Source organism: Pteropus vampyrus, unplaced genomic scaffold, assembly GCF_000151845.1.
Source record: "Pteropus vampyrus isolate Shadow unplaced genomic scaffold, Pvam_2.0 Scaffold32, whole genome shotgun sequence".
NCBI lineage: Eukaryota > Metazoa > Chordata > Mammalia > Chiroptera > Pteropodidae > Pteropus > Pteropus vampyrus.
Window position 1 is genome coordinate 4,252,202 of NW_011888813.1, and position 11,570 is coordinate 4,263,771.

At 34.7% G+C, this 11,570-nt stretch overlaps 1 non-coding gene across 1 annotated transcript; it reads right to left on the reverse strand.

The window, feature by feature from the left end:
* Nucleotides 1-11,215: 11,215 nt before the first annotated feature.
* On the reverse strand, nt 11,216-11,334 carry LOC111737921. Its single transcript, XR_002779625.1, has one exon. It is a non-coding gene; the product is annotated as a 5S ribosomal RNA (ribosomal RNA).
* Between the last annotated feature and the right edge of the window lie 236 nt (nt 11,335-11,570).

Here is an 11,570-nt window from a genome sequence, read left to right on the forward strand (position 1 = left end):
TAGGAGCTTCAGAGATATGAAGATTGCCATCAAGTCTTTCTCAAGTTGATCAGCGCACGTGTGGAGAAATACTGAGGCTGGGGAAATAACCATCCAAAATGATTAGAGGGAAGAGTGCTCAGAATTGATACTGGGCCAGGAATAGTTTCTGCTCTATTAGCCAGAGTAAAAAAAAATTCAAAATTCATGATAAGTTGGATAGATTACACAGAAGAGTTTTGCTTCAGTGGTGGGATAAAATGAGACATAGCCTAAATGCTGTGTAATTGCATAGCAAAGCTTAAAAAGAAGACCTGAAAATACCAACTTGATTCAAAGTAACTTAATTTTGTTCCAGATCAAACCTACTGATGCAACAAGTTCAAAGCCCAAGAAATCCTAAGCATATCGTAATTAAAATGTTTAAAATAAGTGAGAAAGAGGAAAAAATTTAAAACAGCCAAGGAAAAGATGTATTGCATACACAGAAGTGAAGACAGCAGACTCCTTGAGTGTGAAATAAGGACAAAAAAAAAAAAAAGAGAAATAAGTTTTAACCAACAGACCCAGACTATAAGAAATGTTAAAGGAAGTCTTAGAAAAAAATTTCCAGATCCGTAGAACAGAATACAAGGTCTCTAAATAGACCTACATCGATATACTCCATTGTTTTCTGACAAAAGCATAAAGGTAATTTGATAAAGACAGAATGGTCTTTTCAACAAATGAAGCTGGAACAATGGAATATCTATCTATATGGGAAAACACAACAACAACAAAGAAATTTCAGCCATACCTTGCATGATAACAAATTTAATTCAAAATATAGTGTAGATTGAAATCTAAGACCCAAATAATAAAACCTGTTTAATTAAAAATATATGGGAGAAAATCTGTATGGGTTTGATTAAGCAAAAGTCTCTTAGAAAGGATAGAAGAAATACATGATGCTTACAGAAAAAATGGAGAAGTTGGTCTTCTTCAAAATTAAGACAGTCTGCAAAATTAAGACCATAGACTGGGGAAGAAAGTACTGGCAAGTCACATATAGAACTTTTATCCATAATAAATAAAAATTCTCAAAATTTAATAGTAAGAAAAGAAACAAGCATTTAAAAAATGGGAAAATATTTGCATAGAAACTTCACCAAAAAAAAAAAAAAAAAGGATATATGGCTAGCAAATAAGCACGTAAAGAGATGATTAACACTATGAGTTATTAGGGACATTCCAGTTAAAACCACACAATGAGATACTGCTAAAAACCTATTAGAACGTCCAAAATGCAGAAGAATGAAGTTATGTTAGATCACATGGAACTTTTGTACACTGCTGGTGGGAATGTAAAATGGTACAGCCAGTTTAGAAAACAGCTTGACAGTTTTATACATAGTTCAGTATACACCTACCAAACGACCCTACATTCCACTCCGAGGTACTCACCCAAGAACAGTGAAACACAACGTTCATACGAAGGTGAGGCCATGAATGTTCACAGCAGCTTCACTTACAATAGCCTCAAACCAGAAACAATCTACCTGTTTATCAAGAGGTGAATGGATAAACAAAATTTAGCACAGACATATAATGGAATACTATTCAACAATGAAAATAAACGGACTGTTTATACATTCAACAACATGAGTACATGTTCAGAAAAGATGAACACCAGCAGGCCCGAGACTGCGATCCTTAAAAAGTCCTGCTTACATGGTTGGCCCTTGGCTGGCATCTGGGATCTTGGATTTCAAGAGGGTTCTCACTCTTCCCAGAACTGTTAAGATTGATTCAGTATATGTAAACTGTTTTTGCACACGATATAGTTTATGCTGAACACCTGCTTTCCTTTTGAGGGTATGGAATTTTTGCGCATGCTTGGCAGAGGCAGTTGCATGACCAGCCTCCGATAAAAACTTTGGTGACTGAGTCTCTCTCAAGCTTCCCTGGTGGATGGTATTACACATGTGTTGCTGTAACTTGTTGCTGGATGAATTTTACATGTGTCCTCTGTGTCTTCATTGGGAAAGGGCTCTTGGAAGCTTGTGTCTGGTTTCCTTTGGACGTTGCCTCATGCATCTTTTCCTTTGTTGATTATACTTTCCATCCTTTTTTTGCTGCAATAACTCAAAGTCATGGTCATGACTATATGTTGAGTCCTGTGAGTTCTTCTAGTAACTCATCAAACCTTGACACAATAAATCTCAAAGATATTATGCTGAGTGAAAGAAGTCAGACTCCTTCCCCCTCAAAAGAGAGTACATACTAAGTGATTGTGTGTGTGTGTGTATGTATGTATGTGTATATATACACATATATATGATATGATTAATTATATATAATAAAAAATTATCTACAGTGATAGAAAATCACTTGTTTCTTGGGATGCTGGGGGTAAAGGTGGGGAGAGCAGAAGGAAAGAGAGGGGTGTGAGAGGACTTTTGGGGCTGACGTGTATATGTTTATTTTCCTAATTGTGGAGATGTTTTCATGACTATATACATATGTTAAAACTTATCAAATTGTGCAACTTTAATATGTTTTATGGTAGGTCATTTTTATCTGAATGAAGCTGTTCTTAAAAAAAAGCACACAGCACTTTCTATGTAATAGGTAATACGTTCAGCACTTTATATAAATTGTTTTGTTTTGTCTTTCTGAAACCTTGCGAGATAAGCACTATTATTCTTCGCAGGAGGCTGGGTTCTAGATAAACAAAGTTACTAATCAAAGCACACAGAGTCAGAGAAAGAACTTGGACCTCAACCCAAGTTTTGCAGAATTCCAAAGCATATTCTCCATCTACTGTCTTACATTCCACAGAATAACTAAGAAATTAAATTTGGTAATTAGTTTTAAATTTCTTGTCTCTGAAATTTCTTGTCTCTTCATTGGCACTTCAGCTTGGGGATCACAGGATCTCCCTAGTTCTGTTGGCTCTTCGGCCTGGTAAACATTACTGCTTTGCCATGATGGCCACGGGCCTGTGGGAAGCAGAGGCCAATGGCTTCTGTTTCAGAATTCACTTTTGCCGACTCCTGGTTTGCCTTTATCCAAGGTTCCCTGTTCCTTCTACCCTTGATTCTGTGCTTCAAGCCCCAAATTCTGTTTCAGATTTCCTGCTGAGCTGTCGACTCGTTTGGTTTCTTTTTCTCATCTCATTATCGTTGGCTCTGTCCACCTTGTAGTATTTTGACTGCTGACTCCATGGGATTCTTGGCAATGACAGCACCCACTGCTCTGGGCACTTGACCCTCTTTCAAGCTCGGCATGACTTCCGTAGCTCAAGCTAAACCCCATCTCTAGAGAAGAAAAATCAGACACTGAGGTCAGTGAATCAGATAAACTTTCAAAGATTAAGCTAAAATTAAAAAAGAATAAAAAAAGATTGTCTGATCTTGTGTTTTGATGTATGTTTGGAGCTCCGCTGTACATCATCTGCTATTGTTACATTTGTCATATCAAATCAGTCAGAGACAATTATGAAACTGCCAACTGCATCCTTTTTATCCAGCAAAGCTGTCTAACTCTGCAGCTATTAATAACTTTCTTATCTTTCTTAGTTTGTCATTCCTCTTCCCTGCTTCTTTTCCAGCATTTTGATCACTGGTACTGATATGGCTTATGAGATAGTTGCACGAAGACAATATCAGGAAATTAAACAATATCGATTGTACCAATCTGAAGTAATAGGGAATTATTTTCATGGCGATGCATGCTATATGCATTGTATCAAAATTATGTAAGGTATTTTCAAGTGGAAAAAAACGATCATTTTCTTAAAGCGTGGACTCGAATGTTATCACTAGATTGTGTAAGAACTAGTTTCGCTGGTAAAGGAGATAGCGTAATCAGCAAAAGTTTCATGTCATGTCATAGACTTGCAGTCTGGCCAGGAATCAGAGAGTTCACATTTAATTTGTCTTTCTCACATTTAGTAATATTAAGAAGTAATAGTGAAAATAAATTCGCGCTTCAGTAGCACTTGGGATTTGAAACTGGCATCTAAAATTATGCTTCTAAAAGCCTCATTTCTGTGAAGCCAGATTGTCTATCTGTGAAGGTCAAATGATAACTGTGTGTTTATGTTTGGGCTGCAAGTCTCTCTCTGACCCATAATGGATACGAAATAGGAAGAGAGGAGTGCAATTTTGTGGAAGCTTCTAGGAAAGGGAGGAAAAAAAAAATTCTTGAATTTCATAATAACGTTTCATGATAGGGCCAAACTGTCAGGATAGTTTTTTTTTTCTTTCTTTCTTTCTTTCTTTTTTTAAGTGAAAGATTGGGGACTTGATCCTTCAGCACAGCAAGAGATTTCAAACAGAGTTCATGAAATTTTTCTTAAATTCTACTTGTATCTGGATAATCTACCTTAGATGTCTTTTAAAAAATAAAGTAATACATAATGAAATCAGTATATGAATTCAGAAAATTTACTTAATTTCTCAAGCCCCAGCTTTCTCCTTCCTGTGGGGGCGATAAATGGGGGACCAAATGCCATATTGTATGTCGCCAGATTTAGCACTGCTCATGATTTTGGCAGGGAGGGTGAGTGGGAGGAGTTGCTCAAAATGAATAGATGGTTAACTTTTTAAAAGAGAATAGTAGAGGTATTAGTAAGACTATGTTTGCTTGCCATTTACAGCAACCCAACTCAAACTGACTTAAGCAAAGAGCAAAGCAGGCTCATTTACCTTTAAAGTTCAAGGGTAGATTTTGCCAGTCAAAGCTGGATAGAGGGGCTCCAATGATGCCTTTAGATTTGGTTCTTGCCTTCTCTATCTTTTATTTATGCTTTGTCCCACATGGTACCCGCCGTTAAGCATTCTCTTTCTACAAGGTGGCTCCTAGAACCTCTATACTTATATTCTGATGGCTTTCAGTTTAGTTAAAAGAGACTCTTCCTTGCCGCTCCTCCCCGCCATCCCCTGCCCACCCAAACAGTTCTACAAAAGTTTCATTGTGCCAGCTTGAGTCCTAAACCCATTCTTGAACCAGTGATCTGGGGGCCTCACTGCTCTGAGCAGGGTTGGAGCATATATTTATGTCAGGAACCAGGGTGGAGTTATACTATTCAAGCCACTTGAACTAAGTAGTGGAGGAGCGATTCTGCAAGGGAAAACGCGGCTTGTTTTTCCTAGAAGAGGGAATAGATTCTGGGTAATAATAATAGCAGACAATTATACAGTACTTACTCAGCATCAGGCATGATTGATCTGATTGTCTTAGATATATTAAGTTATTTAATCATCTAAATAGCCAACTTTACAGGTAAGTAATGTCATAGCGCTGGCAAGTGGCAGAGCCAGGTTCAAATGCAGGCAGTCTGGTGTTTAATTTCATGCTCTAAATCACTAGACAACACTGACTCTCAGACTACAAAGATATCTACTTCTACTCAGGCTCTGGAATTACAATTATCAAATTTTACTTTTTTGTTTGTAAGCCATTAGACTTTAACCTCTTTGATTTTGTTTCTCATCTATAAAATAGATGGTAGTATTACCACCTATAGCTGGTAATATTACCTGGAAGATTAAGTTAGTAAATATATTGCTGGCATATAGTAGGCACTTGACAATTGATAACTAAATTGACAATCATGTTGAAATGTCTTGGAATGTAAAAGAAAAAACAAACAAACCTCCTAATTCTCTGAATTCCTCAAACACATTTATCATGGAATATGAAATAGTATTTTCTTCTCTACTTACCAAGAAGCTGGTTAAAAAGTAGCTCTTAGCTCTTATTCCCTTCTGCCTGGTTTACATTTTGGTGATGGCCTCATCACCGATTTTACATTAAATACAGAGCTGTGATAAAATAATCCTGCCTTGCAACATAAATTTAGAAAATGAATGTGCTTAGAATTATACTCCTCGCTCCTTTTTCTCTTCCTCCTCTTTATCAACATAAAATACCATTTACTGAACACCTACACACTGTGTGGTGCACCGTTCTGTGCTCTCTCCTAATTTTTCTGGCTTTTTCTATAATGCTTTTTATTACAGAAAGGAAATAAATCACTAAAAAGCATGATTTTTTTTTCAGTAAATAAGTAAAGGTTTATATAACTCTTGTAAAGAGATACTGTATAAATATGTATTTTAGTAACATTTTATCACAAACATTGGTGACAGGAGTTTCCTAAACAGGAACCATATATTCAAAATAATGTGACAAAACTGTTAAATTTTGGAAAAAAGAGGCAACAATTTTTTTTTCTGTTTCTTTGGCTACCTATCAAAATGTTTTTTTTTTTTTTCTCCTTAATGCATCATCTTGCTTTCCTCCTAAAAAAGAGAATTTTACCAACTCCTTTAAGGAGTGAAAACAACAAAAGAGTGTTATATAGCATGTTTTAAAGTCTGGCTGTTCGAACAGATAAATAATATGGTTTTAATCAAATACTGGGAAATCAGAAAATGGAACTCCCTTCTTGTTTGATTAAAAGAATGTTTGGGAGATAATAGTTAGCCGAGAATGTGGAAGACACAAAAAAGAAGGCTTATTCTTTCACATGAAGTGTCTGGAACAATCCTTAACATATTGCTTAATTTTTCTGATTATGTAGTCAAAATGAAAATTTTACTTTGTCTGGCATCTGGTAATCTTTGAGCAAGTAAAAGTTGCTGAAGTAGACTTTGCATTTGAGTTTTTTTGAGATGGTACACAGACAGAAAGGAGCATTATGTGTCTTAGGAAGATTTTGGCTCCAATACTGGCTATCAGTATGTGACCTCGAGAAAATTGTCTAAGAAATAGGTCAATTCTGACGATCTATTAAGCAAATAACTGTTTTTTGCCAAATTAACTTGTGATAGTTTTAACAATGATATTAGTAAGTTTAACAAGAATATGAATTATTCTAAAGTTGATATGCTGGATGGGAAAATCATTGAAGAATTTTAAAAATGATAAAAAGTTTCAACCAACGATTTGACTTATGATGTATGTTAAGATTGTTTCTATTCTTTCCTTTGGATTTCAGTTTGGATGCTTTTGAATGTCATTTTGTATTTTTTCAAACGTTAAGCACTTTTAATATTCTGTTGCAAACATCTCAAGTGACATTAGTTTTCAGTTTACAAATGTAGACATTTAAAATTTAAATTAAAAAGCATGTTAAATAATCACTATTTTAAATTAAATTTTAATTTTAAATTAAATTGAATTTCAGCTTTAAATGGAATTAAATCTTTATTTTAAATTAAGTAAAATTTCCAGTTATTTTAATTAAGATTTAATTACATAAATATTTAAATTAAATAAAAAATTTAAACCTAAATCCAAAGCATCTTAAGGAAATAAAAATAACCTGAAAAAATACCATATAGGAAATGCAGAAATTGTATTTTCCGATGAGACAGTTGGGATAAGTCAGTGTATTACAAGTTTATTGAAATATCAACATAAAAAGATTATAAAGTATAAAGTATATAAAGAAAGTGGGACTGTTTAGATTATTTTGCTATGGTAGTTTATATGATTAGTACCTCTGTTACTCCTAAATCAGGAAATATGAAGAAAGAATATTAAAAATAGACTAAGAAAATTCTAGAATTGCTAAAATCTGACAAAACAGAAATAATGTTAAAATGAATTTAGAAATAAGTAGAAACTGAAAAAAATTTATAATACTTATATTTCTGTGTTGCTAAAAGTTTATTAGTGGAAATCAAAATTTAACCTTCCTTTTAAGCTCTTAAAATATTCCTGTTTGATATTCAGTTTTCTCATCTATTCAAGCTATAAAAACCATTTTAATTAAACCAGTAAATTTGATAAATAGAACAAATTAAACACATAGGGAAAGTTGAATTTTGCCAATATAATTTTAAGGACATTAGCCTACCGCTGATTGCTAATGTCTCTACGCCTCAGTTTGCACATCTGTAGCATGAGAATGACAAAAACATTGCCTTCTTCCTTCCTTGTTCTCTCATCTGTATTTCTCTTTTATCATTTATGTATTTCCATTAAAGTATCTTGTTTCATTTTTGTTACTATTCCCCAGGCCTGCCACATAGTAGTATATTAATAACTTAATAATATTAATAATTGCTCATATGCCAGATCCTGCTTTACCTAATGATCTCCTTTAATCCTGACATTATGCCATAAGAAAGATACTGTTGTCTTCCCCTTATAGATATGAAAATGGATGTTCCAAGAAGTGACTTATGAAAAAGAGGCACAGGTAGCAAATAATGACGCTGAACTTGGAATGCAAGTGGTGTCACTCCAAGTTTGCTGCGCTGAGTTCCTAAGGACACCAAGGCCAACTCTTTTTTTTTTTTTTGGTATATAGTACAGTGCTATTATATTTTCTGGTTCATTTTTTTGCTCTTAAGACTGAAAAAATTTTTAAATGTAAGGCCCTCTCAAGAGGCTAATATGGCATATAAATGCAGATATCGCTTTCAATGTGTATGTTGACTCTGTGAGGATGAGAGACGGGAGGAGGGTGGGATGGGCAATGTGACCAGATGATCACATTGGGAATGAAACAGCACCTGCAAGTAAAGACAACTACTCAAGTATACTTACATTTTGACCCACAGTAAGATTGGTGTAGATTATTCTGAATTCAAGAGAATTTCTGGGTCATTAGTTCTCATTGATTCTCATTAGCCTCTGTGGAATTACATACATTAAATTCGTTGAAGATGTGTAATGAGCCAAGGCCACAGACACCTCTCTCTTTCTGTCTCTCTCACGGTGCTCCCTTCCCCAGCCCCCATCTTATGTAAAATGTTAGCTTATCCATTGAAAAGGAGTTATTTATTCATTCATCCTTTACATATTTAATGTGCTTTTCCTATGTTTCAGGTAATTCTAGGCTTTAGAGCTATAAGGGTGAAAATTATATTGTCCCTGTCTTTTGGGGTTAATAATCCAATAGGAGAGATAGGCAAATAGGAAATTATGATTCGATCAGATAAGTATCATGTAAGAGATACAGGTAATGATCATTTCCAACATTTATTGAGAGCTTAATTGGTGCTAGACATTGTCCCAGCATTTTATATCTATTACGTCACTTTATTTTTATAGAATCCTATGAGGTAGTTACTCTTATTTTGCTGAATTAAGATGAGAAAACCAAGACACAGCGATTCTAAATAACTTGTAAAGGTCACAGAAGTAGCAAAGAGATGAACCTATATTTGAATCTAAATGGTCTATTACCAAGCTCAATGTACATGAAACACTGCAATATTACCTCCTTTGTGGGAGTACAAATAGGGCTCTAGTAGAAACATAAAATACATTCTCATCATATTCAAGTTATAAGGAAGGCTAGAGACTTAAAACAAATTTCTGACTTTGGGAAAAGAAACACAAAATTAAATAAGCATGTTTCAATAACAAACAGTGCTTAAGAGCCAGACTGCTGGATTGAGTCTGGGGTCACCCATTTATTGCTAGCTGTGCAATGTAGGACAGCTTATTTAATCTCACTGAGCCTTAGTTTCCTCATCTGTAAAATGAAGTAATGAATATAGCTCATAGGTTTGTGATGAAGGTTACATGAGATAATATTGGCACAATACTTAGCAAGGTGCTTAAAGATTAGTAGAGAGTGATCAATGCTAGCTGTTAAAATTCAATCAAGGAATTTATAAATTATTTCTCTACAGCATAAGAACTAGTACTGTATCTGTGCTGAGTTTTGAGAGGAAATAAAGTATGGTTGTGGTGAAGTTACTTGTAAGGTGGCTAGTGTAGAAAAATATCAAAATACACAAACCAAAGGGGAAAAATGGCTATATGCTAAATTTGAAGCTGAATAAGCTAAATTTCAAAATTAAAAATCTTTATGCTGTGGTTTGACTTAAACATTACTTAAAAGGCAGGGGCCTAACCAATCATTTCTAAAATGTCAGAAAATGTAGCTCAGAGAACCCCAAGAAGGATAAAGAAAAAAGATCTGTATCTAATTGTTGAAAGCCAAGGACAGAAGGAAAAACTTGAAAGCAAGAAAAAAAATGACTCGACAAATACAAGGAAATAACAATATGATAAATGGCTTATAGCTCATCAGAAACAGTGGGGCCAGAAAGCAGTGGAATAACAGGTTCAGAGTTGTAGAGGGAAAAAAAAAACTGTCAAGCATGACTGGTATAATCAGCAAAATTATCTTTTAAAAGTGAAGGCAAAATAAAGACATTCTACAATAAAGACCGAGAGAATTCCTTGCGAGGCACTTGACATGTACTCTCTGATTTAATCCTGACCAAAAGCTTGTTAAAGTTTTTTTTTCTTATTCCTATTTTTCAGATGAGAACATTATGAAACCAAAGAGAAGTAAATTGCTTGAGGCCATGCAGCTAGTGAACTGGATTTGAATCTAGATCAGTTGTATAGCAAAGGGCATTCTCACTTGTTCAGCCTTTCCATGAAGTTTCATTACATTAGTCTTCCTGCCTCCAAGCTACTGTCCTTAATCTAGTCTACTTGCTGTTGCTTGTGGAATCCACTTAAATATCACTAACTTGATGTTATTTTAGTATTCAGAATCCTTGAATGGCTTTTTCTTACCTAAAGCATGAAGGACAAATTCCTTAGCCTGACTTTTAAGAACTTAAAATTTAGCGCTTAAGTACAACTTAAATATGATCTCTTAATATTTCCTAAATTGACTGGTTTATTCCATATCTGCCAGTCCCTTCATCTCCATCAATTGAAATCCTCCTCATTTTTTTTTGGAAAGTAGTAAGAGAGGACACCTAACTCAGAACTCATATCTTTTAATTCTTCTCTGATGTTTCTACTCTTTCTTTACTGTCTCCTTTTTTACAATTGCTATTATCCTATTTGACTCTATGTGTTGCCATATATTTTGAGTTGTTATATATATGATGATATATAAGATATACTCATATGTATATATATTACATACATACACACATGTATGTGTGTGTGTATGGCATAATTGGATTAGAAGCAACTTGTCTTATTTTCCTTTGTGTCTTCAGCAGGACTTAGCACAGTATCTTCTATATCACAGTAGCCTTTTAAATATTGTTGAATGATGTCTTATGGTTTCTGGATAAAAAAATTAAATATTAAAATCAAATAGTAAGAAAAATATCACTATATCCTGCTATTTAAGGTGGTCCCATTTGGTTGAAAAATTATGTCAGTTTTTTTTTTTTAAATAATTTTTAGGTGACCTCACAGATTGCAAGGACCTTGCCAGTTTACAATCCTTTATTTTTTTTTAAATTTTTTATGCCTACAGCACCTGGTCTTCCTTGGTGGTCTCCCATCCAAGTACTAACCAGGCCTGACCCTGCTTAGCTTCCGAGATCAGATGGGATCGGGCTTGTTCAGGGTGGCATGGCCGTAGACTATGTCAGTCTTGAGTCTCGTTAAAATCAAATCTGAAGAAAAAAAGCCTCTCTTTCCTTGCTCTAGTTTCAGGAGGCCATCACAGTATTTTAAAACCAAACACTTGTGCATTTCTCCTCAACCATCACTGCTGTGGACCTAGGGAAAATCTAAAGAGTTGTTAGTGGTCATGGAAGCTACAGCTCATAAATTTGATAAGCTAAGGTGGCAGCCGACTGCAAATTGATGGGGCAGGT